The sequence below is a fragment of the Triticum aestivum genome, chromosome 7D (genome assembly GCF_018294505.1).
Source record: "Triticum aestivum cultivar Chinese Spring chromosome 7D, IWGSC CS RefSeq v2.1, whole genome shotgun sequence".
NCBI classification, from domain to species: Eukaryota; Viridiplantae; Streptophyta; class Magnoliopsida; order Poales; family Poaceae; genus Triticum; species Triticum aestivum.
In genome coordinates, this window is record NC_057814.1 from 27,479,666 (window position 1) to 27,492,252 (window position 12,587).

Consider the following 12,587-nt stretch of genomic DNA (forward strand, 5'->3'; position numbering starts at 1 on the left):
CGCCATCCACCCTCGTGGCCCCCCTGTAGCTCCACCGACGTACTCCTTCCTCCTATTACCTACGTATCCCCAAACTATCAGATACGGAGCCAAAAACCTAATTCCACCACCGCAACCTTGTGTACTTGTGAGATCCCATCTTGGGGCCTGTTCCGGAGCTCCGCCGGAGGGGGCATTGATCATGGAGGGCTTCTACATCAACACCATAGCCTCTCCGATGATGTGTGAGTAGTTACCTCAGACCTTCGGGTCCATAGTTATTAGCTAGATGGCTTCTTCTCTCTTTTTGGATCTCAATACAATGTTCTCCCCCTCCCTCGTGGAGATCTATTCGATGTAATCTTCTTTTGCGGTGTTCTTGTTGAGACCGATGAATTGTGGGTTTATGATCAAGTTTATCTATGAACAATATTTGAATCTTCTCTGAACTCTTTTATGTATGATTGGTTATCTTTGCAAGTCTCTTCGAATTATCAGTTTGGTTTGGCCTACTAGATTGATCTTTCTTGCAATGGGAGACGTGCTTAGCTTTGGGTTCAATCTTGCGGTGTCCTTTCCCAGTGACAGTAGGGGTAGCAAGGCACGTATTGTATTGTTGCCATCGAGGATAACAAGATGGGGTTTATATCATATTGCATGAGTTTATCCCTCTACATCATGTCGTCTTGCTTAAAGCGTTACTCTGTTTTTATGAACTTAATACTCTAGATGCATGCTGCATAGCGGTCGATGTGTGGAGTAATAGTAGTAAATGCAGGCAGGAGTCGGCCTACTTGTCTCGGACGTGATGCCTATATACATGATCATACCTAGATATTGTCATAACTATGCTCAATTCTGTCAATTGCTCAACAGTAAGTTGTTCACCCACCGTAATACTTATGCTCTTGAGAGAAGCCACTAGTGAAACCTATGGTCCCCGGGTCTATTTTCCATCATATTAATCTCCCGACAACAAGCTATTTCTGGCGCCGTTTTTATTTTGTTTTCTTTACTTTGCATCTTTATCATAAAAATACCAAAAATATTATCTTATCATATCTATCAGATCTTACTCTCGTAAGTGACCGTGTAGGGATTGACAACCCCTTATCGCGTTGGTTGCGAGGATTTATTTGTTTTTGTAGGTGCGAGGGACTCGTGCGTGGCCTCCTACTGGATTGATACCTTGGTTCTCAAAAACTGAGGGAAATACTTACGCTACTTTGCTGCATCACCCTTTCCTCTTCAAGGGAAAACCAACACAGTGCTCAAGAGGTAGCAACTATCATTAGGAAGATTAACTCCCAGCTGAGTCAAGTGGTTATGGTACCCAGACTTTCTGAGTATGTGTTCACTGATAGAACTATTCTCCTCCATCTTGCAGCTATAGAACTTGTTTGACACTTCATATCTCTCAGCTCGGGCATTTGCTTGAAATATTAACTTCAACTCCTGGAACATCTCATATGCTCCATGACGTTCAAAACATCTTTGAAGTCCTGTCGGTGGGAAACGACACCTATGGGATCACAAGAATCCCTACTACGGTTGCCGGGGCGCAGGGTTGCAAGAAGAGCAGGATTAGTAATCAGCACAAGGATCGTTTACCCAGGTTCGGGCCGCGAGGATGCGTAAAACCCTAGTACTGCTTTGGTGGATGTATTGAGTGTTCTTCAGCCTTCCAACTAGCTACGGTGGCTGCGTCGTTCCCAACAGCCGAATCCTTCTCAAGTACGCCATGGGCCTCCTTTTATAGTCGAAAGGGGCTGCCACAATGGCACACAGGAGGTGGAAAGGCGTACAGTGCTACGAGCTTATCGCTCGTATTACAGGACAAGACGCATTTAATGCATCTCTTAGGTGTCCCCTTGCTTTATTGGGGACGGGAACGAGGCCCGTCCCGTCCGTCGCTGCTCCTCCTTGCTTCGACACGCGCCCTGGTCAGCGATGCATGCGGCACCACGTAGGCAGGCAGGCAGCTGAGGTGGCGTGGTGGCAAAGTCTTCACGAAGATCTGCATGCCGCCACGCAGGCGCTTGCTGAGTTGGCCTGGGAGCTGCATGTTGCCACGCAGGTGCCTGCCCAGCTGGTTGGGCTGGCAGCTGCATGCGAACGGCGGTGGAGACTTGGCTGGTGCGGGCCTGGAGGTGGCCCTGCTGGCGCCCTTGGCGAGGGCCTTGCCAGGTGGCCCGGCAAGGGCCTCGCCGTGGCGTGTTGTTGTCGCCGGCAAGGATCTTGCCGGTGGTCTTGTGGCTCCCCTCGGCAAGGATCTTGCCAAGGATCGTTGTCTTTTAATCCTCATCTGATCTTGAATATTCCTTGTCTTCACAAAGATCTGCATGCCACCATGGAGGTACCTCCCGAGCCCTGGCCCAACGTGGTTGATGGTGCTGGAGACCGTGGGCTCAAGGGTGGTGCGCTCCGCTGGTGTTGGACGAGCCGCCCCGACAAGGGCCTTGCCGGGGCCGCGGAGGCTGCCCCGGCAAGGGTCTTGCCGGGGGAATCCTCTGCGTCTCTCTGGTCTTTTGTGGTCTCGGCCTTGGCGTTGCTCTGGTTGTCTTGGGCTTCGGTTTTACCTCGGTTCACCTCCCTTGTTCTGCTTGGTGCGGCCGTTGGCGAGGCTTCGACTGTCCGTGCACAGGTAAAGGGGTACAAAGGTGCGCCCCTTCTTTTGTACACCGACAGGAGCCCCCGGGCCTGGGCCACACAGAAGCGTGACACGTTGTTGGGCTAGGCCCAAAACGGTGCGCGGGCAGGCGGGGCAGTTTTTACCGCGGTAATTTTCCGTCTGCTGCGCTTCCCCACGACCCGTGTTGAATACGCGACATGGAGGGGCGCGTGTGACGTGGGAGGCATGCATGGGGCGGTTCCTGCATGCATCCATCACATCGTGGTAAAGAGGCGGCTCGCGCCTTCCCCGTAAACAAAGGGAGGCGTGACTCATTTACTGGATGGACTCGGGTCGCAGTCTTTAAGGCGCCCATGCCCCCCTGATCACGGGGCGGGGAACGGTCGCCTCACCCGTCCTTTCGACCCTGCATGCTCGCCATGCGTCCTTCATGCAGGTGGCGAGCTGTGGAGGCAGGAAACCGGGCCGTCGCTGGTTGGGGCAGCGGGTCGGTCCAGATTCCCTGCGCCCCCGATGGCTGGATTGGCTGAGCGGGGCGGCCGAGCCCCGACCCCACCCCTTTATAAGGAGAGGGAAAAGGGGGGGAATGGCACTCCGCACTCTTCTATCTTTTATCTCCTCCTGCTTCTGCTTCTTCCTCTCATCTGCCATGGAGAAGGGGAACCCCGGTCCCTCGACGGTGGCGGCGAGGGTCACCGCTCGACAGCGCGTCCCTCCTCCTTCTGAGCCCGCGGTGGCGGAGCCAGCCGCGAGGGGAAGGGGGAGGAGGCGACGCCGTGGGCGAGGTCGTGGCAGAGGTCATGGTGCCCAGGGAAGAGGAGGACGGGGCGGCCCGCTGGCCTCGCCCCCGCCAATGATGCCTTTCCCGACGGAGGGCCACGTTGGAGACCAGCCTGTTCGCTCGCATCCACAGCCGGACGGCGGGGCTCGTCCTCTACTTCAAATTAATGGAGGACGGCCTGCTCTCCGTCAAGGTCTTCGGGGATCTTGGAACTCGCCTGAAGTGCTGCGTGGAGAGCTCCTCTGATGGAGATTTCGACGATGGAAGCTCTTCCTCGAGCGAAAGTGACGAGGAGGACAGCGGGGCAGATGACGGGGATGAGTCCGACTAGGCGTCGGACGCCCCGCGCCTGGGCGAGTGCGGCAGCAGCAGCATCTGCACCTGGCCGCTCCTCCGGCGGAGTTTTGCCGGGGGAGGGGCCAGCTCCTTGAACTTCTCGAGGCCGTCTCCTTGGGTGGCTGGCATCGGGGGGCTGCGGAAGAGGAAGAGGATGGGTGGCAAGGCTGTCAACTCGGAGTACGCGGACACCGATGCCTTCGTCGCGTGTTCGGCGACCTGCCGCCTCGTCTTCCAGCTCCTTTCCCGGCACCGTCATCACCGGCCCATCCGTGGGCGGCCACCGAGGTGTTCTCTTGGTGCTTTCTGCTGCTCGTAGTTCGCCTAGGCGCCCCTTTTGCCCTTCCGCCTCCTTGACCTGCCTCCTGAGGAGAGGGACAAGGAAGGGATCACGGGCATCTCATCTCTTTTCTTAATCTGTAAGCCTCCGGGCCTTGTTAACTTTAAAGCTTGTAATCCCCCTTGTTCATGTTTTTCTTTCCATACGAACTGTACTTGTATGGGACGTTTTTAATGAAAAAGGGTGCTTGCTGGGTTCTTCGTGCGTGAGCGAGGCCCATGCCAAGGATGAATCCTTGTTATTTTCATAATAAACGTTGTTGCCCGGCAACAGGCCTTGCCATTTCTTTTCTTCGGCCGACCGTTCTCGCGCTTTTGGCGGAGGCAGGGGCGAAGTAGAGTTAGGCTCCTCGTTCATTTCTTCGCCATCGCAACTACTACCAAATTTCGACCCAGGAAGTAACTCTCGGGTACAGGGAAAAAGGGAGTACGGTGGTTTTAAGACATGAACGAGGCTTCACATGTCCCAGCTTCATACAGAAACGTACAGCAGGGGGACGGAAAACTTATCTGAATCCGCAGCCCCCGGCAACCTTGGCTCGCCGTGGTTGGATCCTTACATCTTCAGGCCCCAACAGCCTTGCCTTGCCGGGGTCGGAGCGTCAGTTTGTTCTCCTTTTCCCAAGTGGCTCAGCAGAAGTGCCCTGCGAACCAAAGAAAACAGAAAAGACGCACACCCGACCTCTAGGCTAGGGGTTAGTCGCCGCTAAGCACTATCAACCCTAACCGAGGAAGAGACTCAACCTAGCATGCATGCTATAACTTAGGGCGCCAGCGCTTCGTTTATTTATGCTCAGGGTCTGCGCCTGGCTTTGTACAGAGGGTTACATGCCTTGCCGGCAAAGCTTGTACAAAAGGTGGCTTGCCGGGGGGGCCGGCAAGCCGCGCCTTATGGGTAAAACTTGCGAAGATGCTCGATGTTCCAGGAATTACTCACTGGGACAGCATCTTCGGTCTCCAGGCGGACTGCACCGGGCCTGGTGACTCGTATTACCCGATAAGGGCCTTCCCACTTTGGCGTCAACTTGTTGGTATTCTTGGCCGACTGAACGCGCCGAAGAACAAGGTCGCCTTCCTCAAAGCTTCGGGCATGAACCTTGCGGCTATGGTAGCGGCGCAAGGCTTGCTGGTAGCGTGCTGCTCTCACAGCCTACCGAAGACGATCTTCCTCAAGGAGCATTGCGTCATCCTGCCGCAACTGCTCTTTCTCAAGCTCATCATAAGCGAGCACTCGAGGTGATCCGTATATGAGTTCCGTGGGGAGAACTGCCTCTTCCCCGTATACTAGGGCAAAGGGTGTCTGACCGGTGGCTCGATTTGGCATTGTCCTGATCAACCAAAGAACTGTCGGCAACTCATCAATCCAGCGCCTTCCGCTCTTGTGCAGCCTGTCAAAGGTCTTCATTCTCAGGCCTCGCAACACTTCAGCATTCGCCCTCTCCGCTTGGCCGTTGCTCCGGGGGTGTGCCACGGAAGCAAAACAGACCTTGCTGTCGAGGTCTCGAACGTACTGCATGAAGGTGTGGCTCGTGAACTGCGTGTCGTTATCGGTGATAATTCTGCTTGGCACACCAAAGCGGCAGACCAGTCCCTTGAAGAACTTGACGGCTGACTGTGTTGTCACCTTTCTCACTTCTTCCACTTCCGGCCACTTTGTGAACTTGTCGATTGCAACGTACAAGTACTCAAAGCCCCCGACAGCACGGGGGAACGGGCCTAGTATATCGAGCCCCCAGACCGAGAATGGCTAGGGGAGAGGGATTGTTTGAAGGGCTTGAGCTGGTTGATGAACCTTCTTTGAATGGAACTGACACGCTTCACACTTGGTTACTAGTGTCGTCGCATCCTGGAGGGCGGTGGGCCAGAAGAAACCTTGCCGGAATGCCTTGCCGGCAAGGGCCCTCGACCCTATGTGGGAGCCACATATGCCTCCATGTATCTCCGCCAACAACTCCAGTCCTTCCTCCCGGGGGATGCACTTCAATTTCACACCATTCGGCTTCCTCCTGTACAGGATGTCATCGACAAACTGGTACAGGGCAGACCGACGGGCTACTTTTTCCGCTTCTTCCTGCTCCTCAGGAACCTCCCCTGTTTGGAGGAATCGGACGGTATGCTGCGCCCATGCCGAAGCCTGGGGCTCGACGGCAAGGACAAAAGGCATATCTTCTGCCATGGGAACGGCTGTCTCCACGGCCAGGGCTTGACGCCCTGCCAGAGCCAGTTGCTCTTGGGCAGGCTCAATGTGCACGGCAACATCCTTGCCGGCAGTCCCAGGGGGCTCGGCGGGAAAGTACTTGCCGGGACCTGATTTCCTCCGCTTGTTCTGCCCTATTGATGGTTCGACGGATGGCTGAGTAAACCGGAGTAAAAAGGTACCTGGTTCCACAGGTAGCTTGAATGCGGCACGCTTCGACAGGTAATCGGCGATGTCGTTCTCCACTCGGGGAACGTGCTCCGCTTGGATACCGTCAAAGCGCTCCTCCAGGCTTCCTCACTTCATCTACTTAGGCCTCCATCAATGGGCTCTGGTAATCCTTGTTGACATTCCTGACGACAAGCTGCGAGTCACCCCTGACGATGAGCTTCTTCACCCCGAGGTCTGCCGCGGTTCTGAGACCGGCAAGCAGCCCCTCATACTCAGCAGTGTTGCTTGTGGACATCTCCCTGTGAAGTGCATCTGGACCACACACTTGAGGTGCTCTCCGGTGGGTGCGACAAGCAGCACACCGGCACCGGTGCCTTGCAGCGAGAAAGCCCCATCAAAGTACATGATCCAGTCGCGGTCTGCTTCCTTGCCGGGGAGAGCGGTCTCCTGGATTTCTTCGCCGGGCGTTGAGGTCCATTCTGCAATGAACTCCGCCAAGACTCTGCTCTGGATTGTCGAGGTACTTTCAAACTTCAACCCAAAACTTGACAACTCTAGGGCCCATTCCACAATCCTTCCGGTCGCATCTGGGTTATGCAGTATCCGTTGCAATGGGAGGCGGGTGACGACAGTGATCTCGTGGGCTTGGAAGTAATGACGCACCTTCCTTGAGGCCATAAGGAGGCCGAAGAGCAATTTCTGCACACCGGAGTACCTCGACCTAGCCCCCTGCAAGAGGGAGCTGACAAAGTAAACTGGGTGCTGCATCATCTTCTTCTTCTGCACCACCTCACTTGACTGCACGGGCACTGCCTTGGTGGCATCAGACTCTGCCGGGGGCCTTGCCTTGCCTGCACCAGGCCCTGCCGGGGGGATCTTTGGCTTGCCATCCGCTGGTTCCACCGTCGCCACTGCCTCCTCGTCGACCTCCCTCTGTGCCACCAGTGCGGCGCTGACCACTTGATTCGTCGCCGCCAGATACAGTAGCAACGGCTCTTGTGGTTTAGGTGCAACCAGTATTGGCGTGGAGGAAAGGTATTTCTTCAGATCCTGCAACGCCGTCTCGGCTTCTGGGGTCCACTCCATTGGGCATGCCTTCTTCAAGATTTTGAAAAAGGGAAGGGCACGCTCGGCGGACTTGGAGATGAATCGGCTCATGGCGGCGACGCAGCCGGTGAGCCGACGCACATCTTTGATCCGCTTGGGCGCCTCAATCTGCTCAATAGCTTTCATTTTGTCTGGGTTTGCCTCGATCCCGCGCTGCGACATAAAGAATTCGAGAAGCTTGCCGGACGGAACACCGAAGACACACTTCTCAGGGTTCAGCTTAAGGTTGATCTTGCGCAGGTTAGCAAATGTCTCTTCCAGATCTTGCACAAGAGTTGCCCCGTCCTTGGTTTTGACCACTATGTCATCCATGTACACTTCCATATTTCTATGGAGCTGGGGTTCAAAACCAATTTGGACTGCTCTTGCAAACGTCGAGCCAGCACTCTTCAACCCAAAAGGCATCCGTAAAAAGCACTATGTACCACATGGGGTGATGAATGTTGTCTTCTCTTCATCCTCACTTGTTATGAAGATTTGGTGGTATCCCGAGTAGGCGTCGAGGAATGACAACAGATCACACCCGGCCGTGGAGTCAACAATCTGGTCGATGCGCGGCAACGGGAAGGGGTCCTTAGGACAAGCCTTATTGATATCTGTGTAGTCAATACACAGCCTCCACTTCCCATTTGCCTTGCGTACCACTATCGGATTGGCCAACCACGTCGGGTGGAGCACTCCTCTCACCAAACCTGCCGCTTCCAACTTCCTGATCTCCTCTGTGATGAACTCCTGCCTCTCCAGAACCTGCTTTCTGACCTTCTGCTTGACGGGCCGCGCATGAGGGAAGACAGATAGGTGGTGCTCATTCACCTTCCTGGGAACACCGGGGAAGTCGGATGCTTGCCACGCAAACACATCGACATTCGCCCGCAGGAAGGTGACGAGCGCACCTTCCTATTTGCTGTCGAGGGTGGAGCCTATGGTGAAGGCCCCTCCCATGCCATCCTCCCTGACGGACACCTTCCTGGTCTGCGGTGGCTCGGTTCTGGATTTCTTGCTCTTGCCGGTAGAGCTCTCCGGCACGTCCTCGATGGTAGCGCAAGACTCCGAGGAGGTGCACTTGCCGGAGTGGGTGCAAGAGGTCTTGCCGGGCTTCTTCTTCCCTCCCGGGCCTTCAGCGGCAGGAGCAAGTGCCTTGACGATAGCTGCTGCAACTGCTTCCCGGTAGAGTTGGTCGGCGCAAATCAGCGCGTCCTTCTTGTCGTAGGGGACGGAGATGATGGTCAACGGCCCGGGCATCTTTAGCATGTTGTAGGCGTAGTGTGACGCCGGCATGAACTTGGCTAGCGCCGGGCGGCTGAGGATCCCATTGTAGGGCAAGGGGATCTCGGCCACGTAGAAGACGATCCTCTCCGTCCTGTAGTTCAACTCTCCTCCAAACGTCACGGGCAGTGTGACCTTCCCCTTCGGCTGGTGATGTCTACTACGCAACCTTCTCCTTGTATAAGTTGTTGGGCCTCCAAGTGCAGAGGTTTGTAGGACAGTAGCAAATTTCCCTCAAGTAGATGACCTAAGGTTTATCAATCCATGGGAGGCGTAGGATGAAGATGGTCTCTCTCAAGCAACCCTGCAACCAAATAACAAAGAGTCTCTCGTGTCCCCAACACACCCAATACAATGGTAAATTGTATAGGTGCACTAGTTCGGCGAAGAGATGGTGATACAAGTGCAATATGGATGGTAGATATACGTTTTTGTAATCTGAAAATATAAAAACAGCAAGGTAACAAGTGATAAAAGTGAGCGTAAACGGTATTGCAATGCTAGGAAACAAGGCCTAGGGTTCATACTTTCACTAGTGCAAGTTCTCTCAACAATAATAACATAATTGGATCATATAACTATCCCTCAACATGCAAGAAAGAGTCACTCCAAAGTCACTAATAGCGGAGAACAAACAAAGAGATTATGGTAGGGTACGAAACCACCTCAAAGTTATTCTTTCCAATCAATCCGTTGGGCTATTCCTATAAGTGTCACAAACAGCTCTAGAGTTCGTACTAGAATAACACCTTAAGACATAAATCAACCAAAACCCTAATGTCACCTAGATACTCCAATGTCAGCTCAAGTATCCGTGGGTATGATTATACGATATGCATCACACAATCTCAGATTCATCTATTCAACCAACACATAGAACCTCAAAGAGTGCCCCAAAGTTTCTACCGGAGAATCACGACGAAAACATGTGCCAACCCCTATGCATAGGTTCATGGGAGGAACCCGCAAGTTGATCACCAAAACATACATCAAGTGAATCACGTGACATCCCATTGTCACCACAGATACGCACGGCAAGACATACATCAAGTGTTCTCAAATCATTAAAGACTCAATCCGATAAGATTACTTCAAAGGGAAAACTCAATCCATTACAAGAGAGTAGAGGGGGGAGAAGCAACATAAGATCCAACTATAATAGCAAAGCTCGCGATACATCAAGATCGTGCCAAATCAAGAACACGAGAGAGAGAGAGAGATCAAACACATAGCTACTAGTACATACCCTCAGCCCCGAGGGTGAACTACTCCCTCCTCGTCATGGAGAGCGCCGGGATGATGAAGATGGCCACCGGTGAGGGTTCCCCCTCCGGCAGGGTGCCGAAACAGGGTCCCGATTGACTTTTGGTGGCTACAGAGGCTTGCGGCGGCGGAATTCCAGATCTATTCTGTCCTCCGATCGTTTTAGGGTATATGGGTATATATAGGAGGAAGAAGTACGTCAGGGGAGCCACGAGGGGCCCACGAGGGTGGAGGGCGCGCCCTAGGGGGTGGGCGTGCCCTCCTACCTCGTGGCTCCCTCGTTTCTTTCCTGACATGCACTCCAAGTCTATCAGGTTGCTTTCCTTCCAAAAATAACTTCTCCAGAAGGTTTCATTCCGTTTCGACTCTGTTTGATATTCCTTTTCTTCGAAACACTGAAACAAGGGAAAAAAGAGGAACTGGCACTAGGCTCTGGGTCAATAGGTTAGTCCCAAAAATAATATAAAAGTGCATAACAAAGCCCATAAACATCCAAAACAGATAATATAATAGCATGGAACAATCAAAAATTATAGATACGTTGGAGACGTATCAGCATCCCCAAGCTTAATTCCTGCTCGTCCTCGAGTAGGTAAATGATAAAAACAGAATTTTTGATGTGGAATGCTACGTAACATATTTATCCATGTAATTTTCTTTATTGTGGCATGAATATTCAGATCCATAAGATTCAAGACAAAAGTTTAATATTGACATGAAAACATTAATACTTCAAGCATACTAACAAAGTAATCATGTCTTCTCAAAATAACATGGCCAAAGAAAGCTATCCCTACAAAATCATATAGTCTGGCTATGCTCTACCTTCACCACACAAAATATTTAAATCATGCACAACCCCGATGACAAGCCAAGAAATTGTTTCATACTTTTGGTGTTCTCAAAGTTTTTCAATCTTCACGCAATACATGAGCATGAGCCATGGACATAGCACTATATGTGGAATAGAATGGTGGTTGTGGAGAAGGCAAAAAGGAGAAGATAGTCTCACATCAACTAGGCGTATCAATGGGCTATGGAGATGCCCATCAATAGATATCAATGTGAGTGAGTAGGGATTGCCATGCAACGGATGCACTAGAGCTATAAGTGTGTGAAAGCTCAACAAAAGAAACTAAGTGGGTGTGCATCCAACTGGCTTGCTCACGAAGACCTAGGGCATTTTGAGGAAGCCCATCATTGGAATATACAAGCCAAGTTCTATAATGTAAAATTCCCACTAGTATATTGAAGTGACAACATAGGAGACTCTCTATCATGAAGATCATGGTGCTACTTTGAAGCACAAGTGTGGTAAAAGGATAGTAGCATTGTCCCTTCTCTCTTTTTCTCTCATATTTTTTTTTGTTTGTGCCTTTTTCTCCTTTTTTATAGGCCTCTTTTTTTTCCTTTTCTTTTTTTTTCTTTTTCGTCCAGAGTCTCATCCCGACTTGTGGGGGAATCATAGTCTCCATCATCCTTTCCTCACTGGGACAATGCTCTAATAATGATGATCATCACACTTTTATTTACTTAGAACTCAAGAATTACAACTCGATACTTAGAACAAAATATGACTCTATATGAATGCCTCCGACGGTGTACCGGGATATGCAATGAACCAAGAGTGACATGTATGAAAGAATTATGAACGGTGGCTTTGCCACAAATACTATGTCAACTACATGATCATGCTAAGCAATATGACAATGATGAACGTGTCATGATAAACGAAACGGTGGAAAGTTGCATGGCAATATATCTCGGAATGGCTATGGAAATGCCATAATAGTTAGGTATGGTGGCTGTTTTGAGGAAGGTATATGGTGGGTGTATGATACCGGCGAAAAGTGTGCGGTAGGAGAGAGGCTAGCAATGGTGGAAGGAAGAGAGTGAGTATAATCCATGGACTCAACATTAGTCATAAAGAACTCATATACTTATTGCAAAAATCTAAAAGTTATCAAAGCAAAGTATTGCGCGCGTGCTCCTAGGGGGATAGATTGGTAGGAAAAGACCATCGCTCGTCCCCGACCACCACTCATAAGGAAGACAATCAATAAATAAATCATGCTCCGACTTCATCACATAACGGTTCACCATACGTGCATGCTACGGGAATCACAAACTTTAGAACAAGTCTTTCTCAAACTCACAACTACTCAACTAGCATGACTCTATATCACCATCTTCATATCTCAAAACAATCATAAGGAATCAAACTTCTCATAGTATTCAATGCACTTTATATGAAAGTTTTTTATTATATCCCTCTTGGATGCCCGTCATATTAGGACTAAATTCATAACCAAAGCAAATTACCATGCTGTTTATGACTCTCAAAATAATATAAGTGAACCATGAGAGTTCATCTATTTCTTCAAAATAAAACCACCGTCGTGCTCTAAAAGATGTAAGTGAAGCACTAGAGCAAATGACAAACTACTCCGAAAGATATAAGTGAAGATCAATGAGTAGTTATTAATTATTTAGCTACGTGAAGACTCTCCCATTTA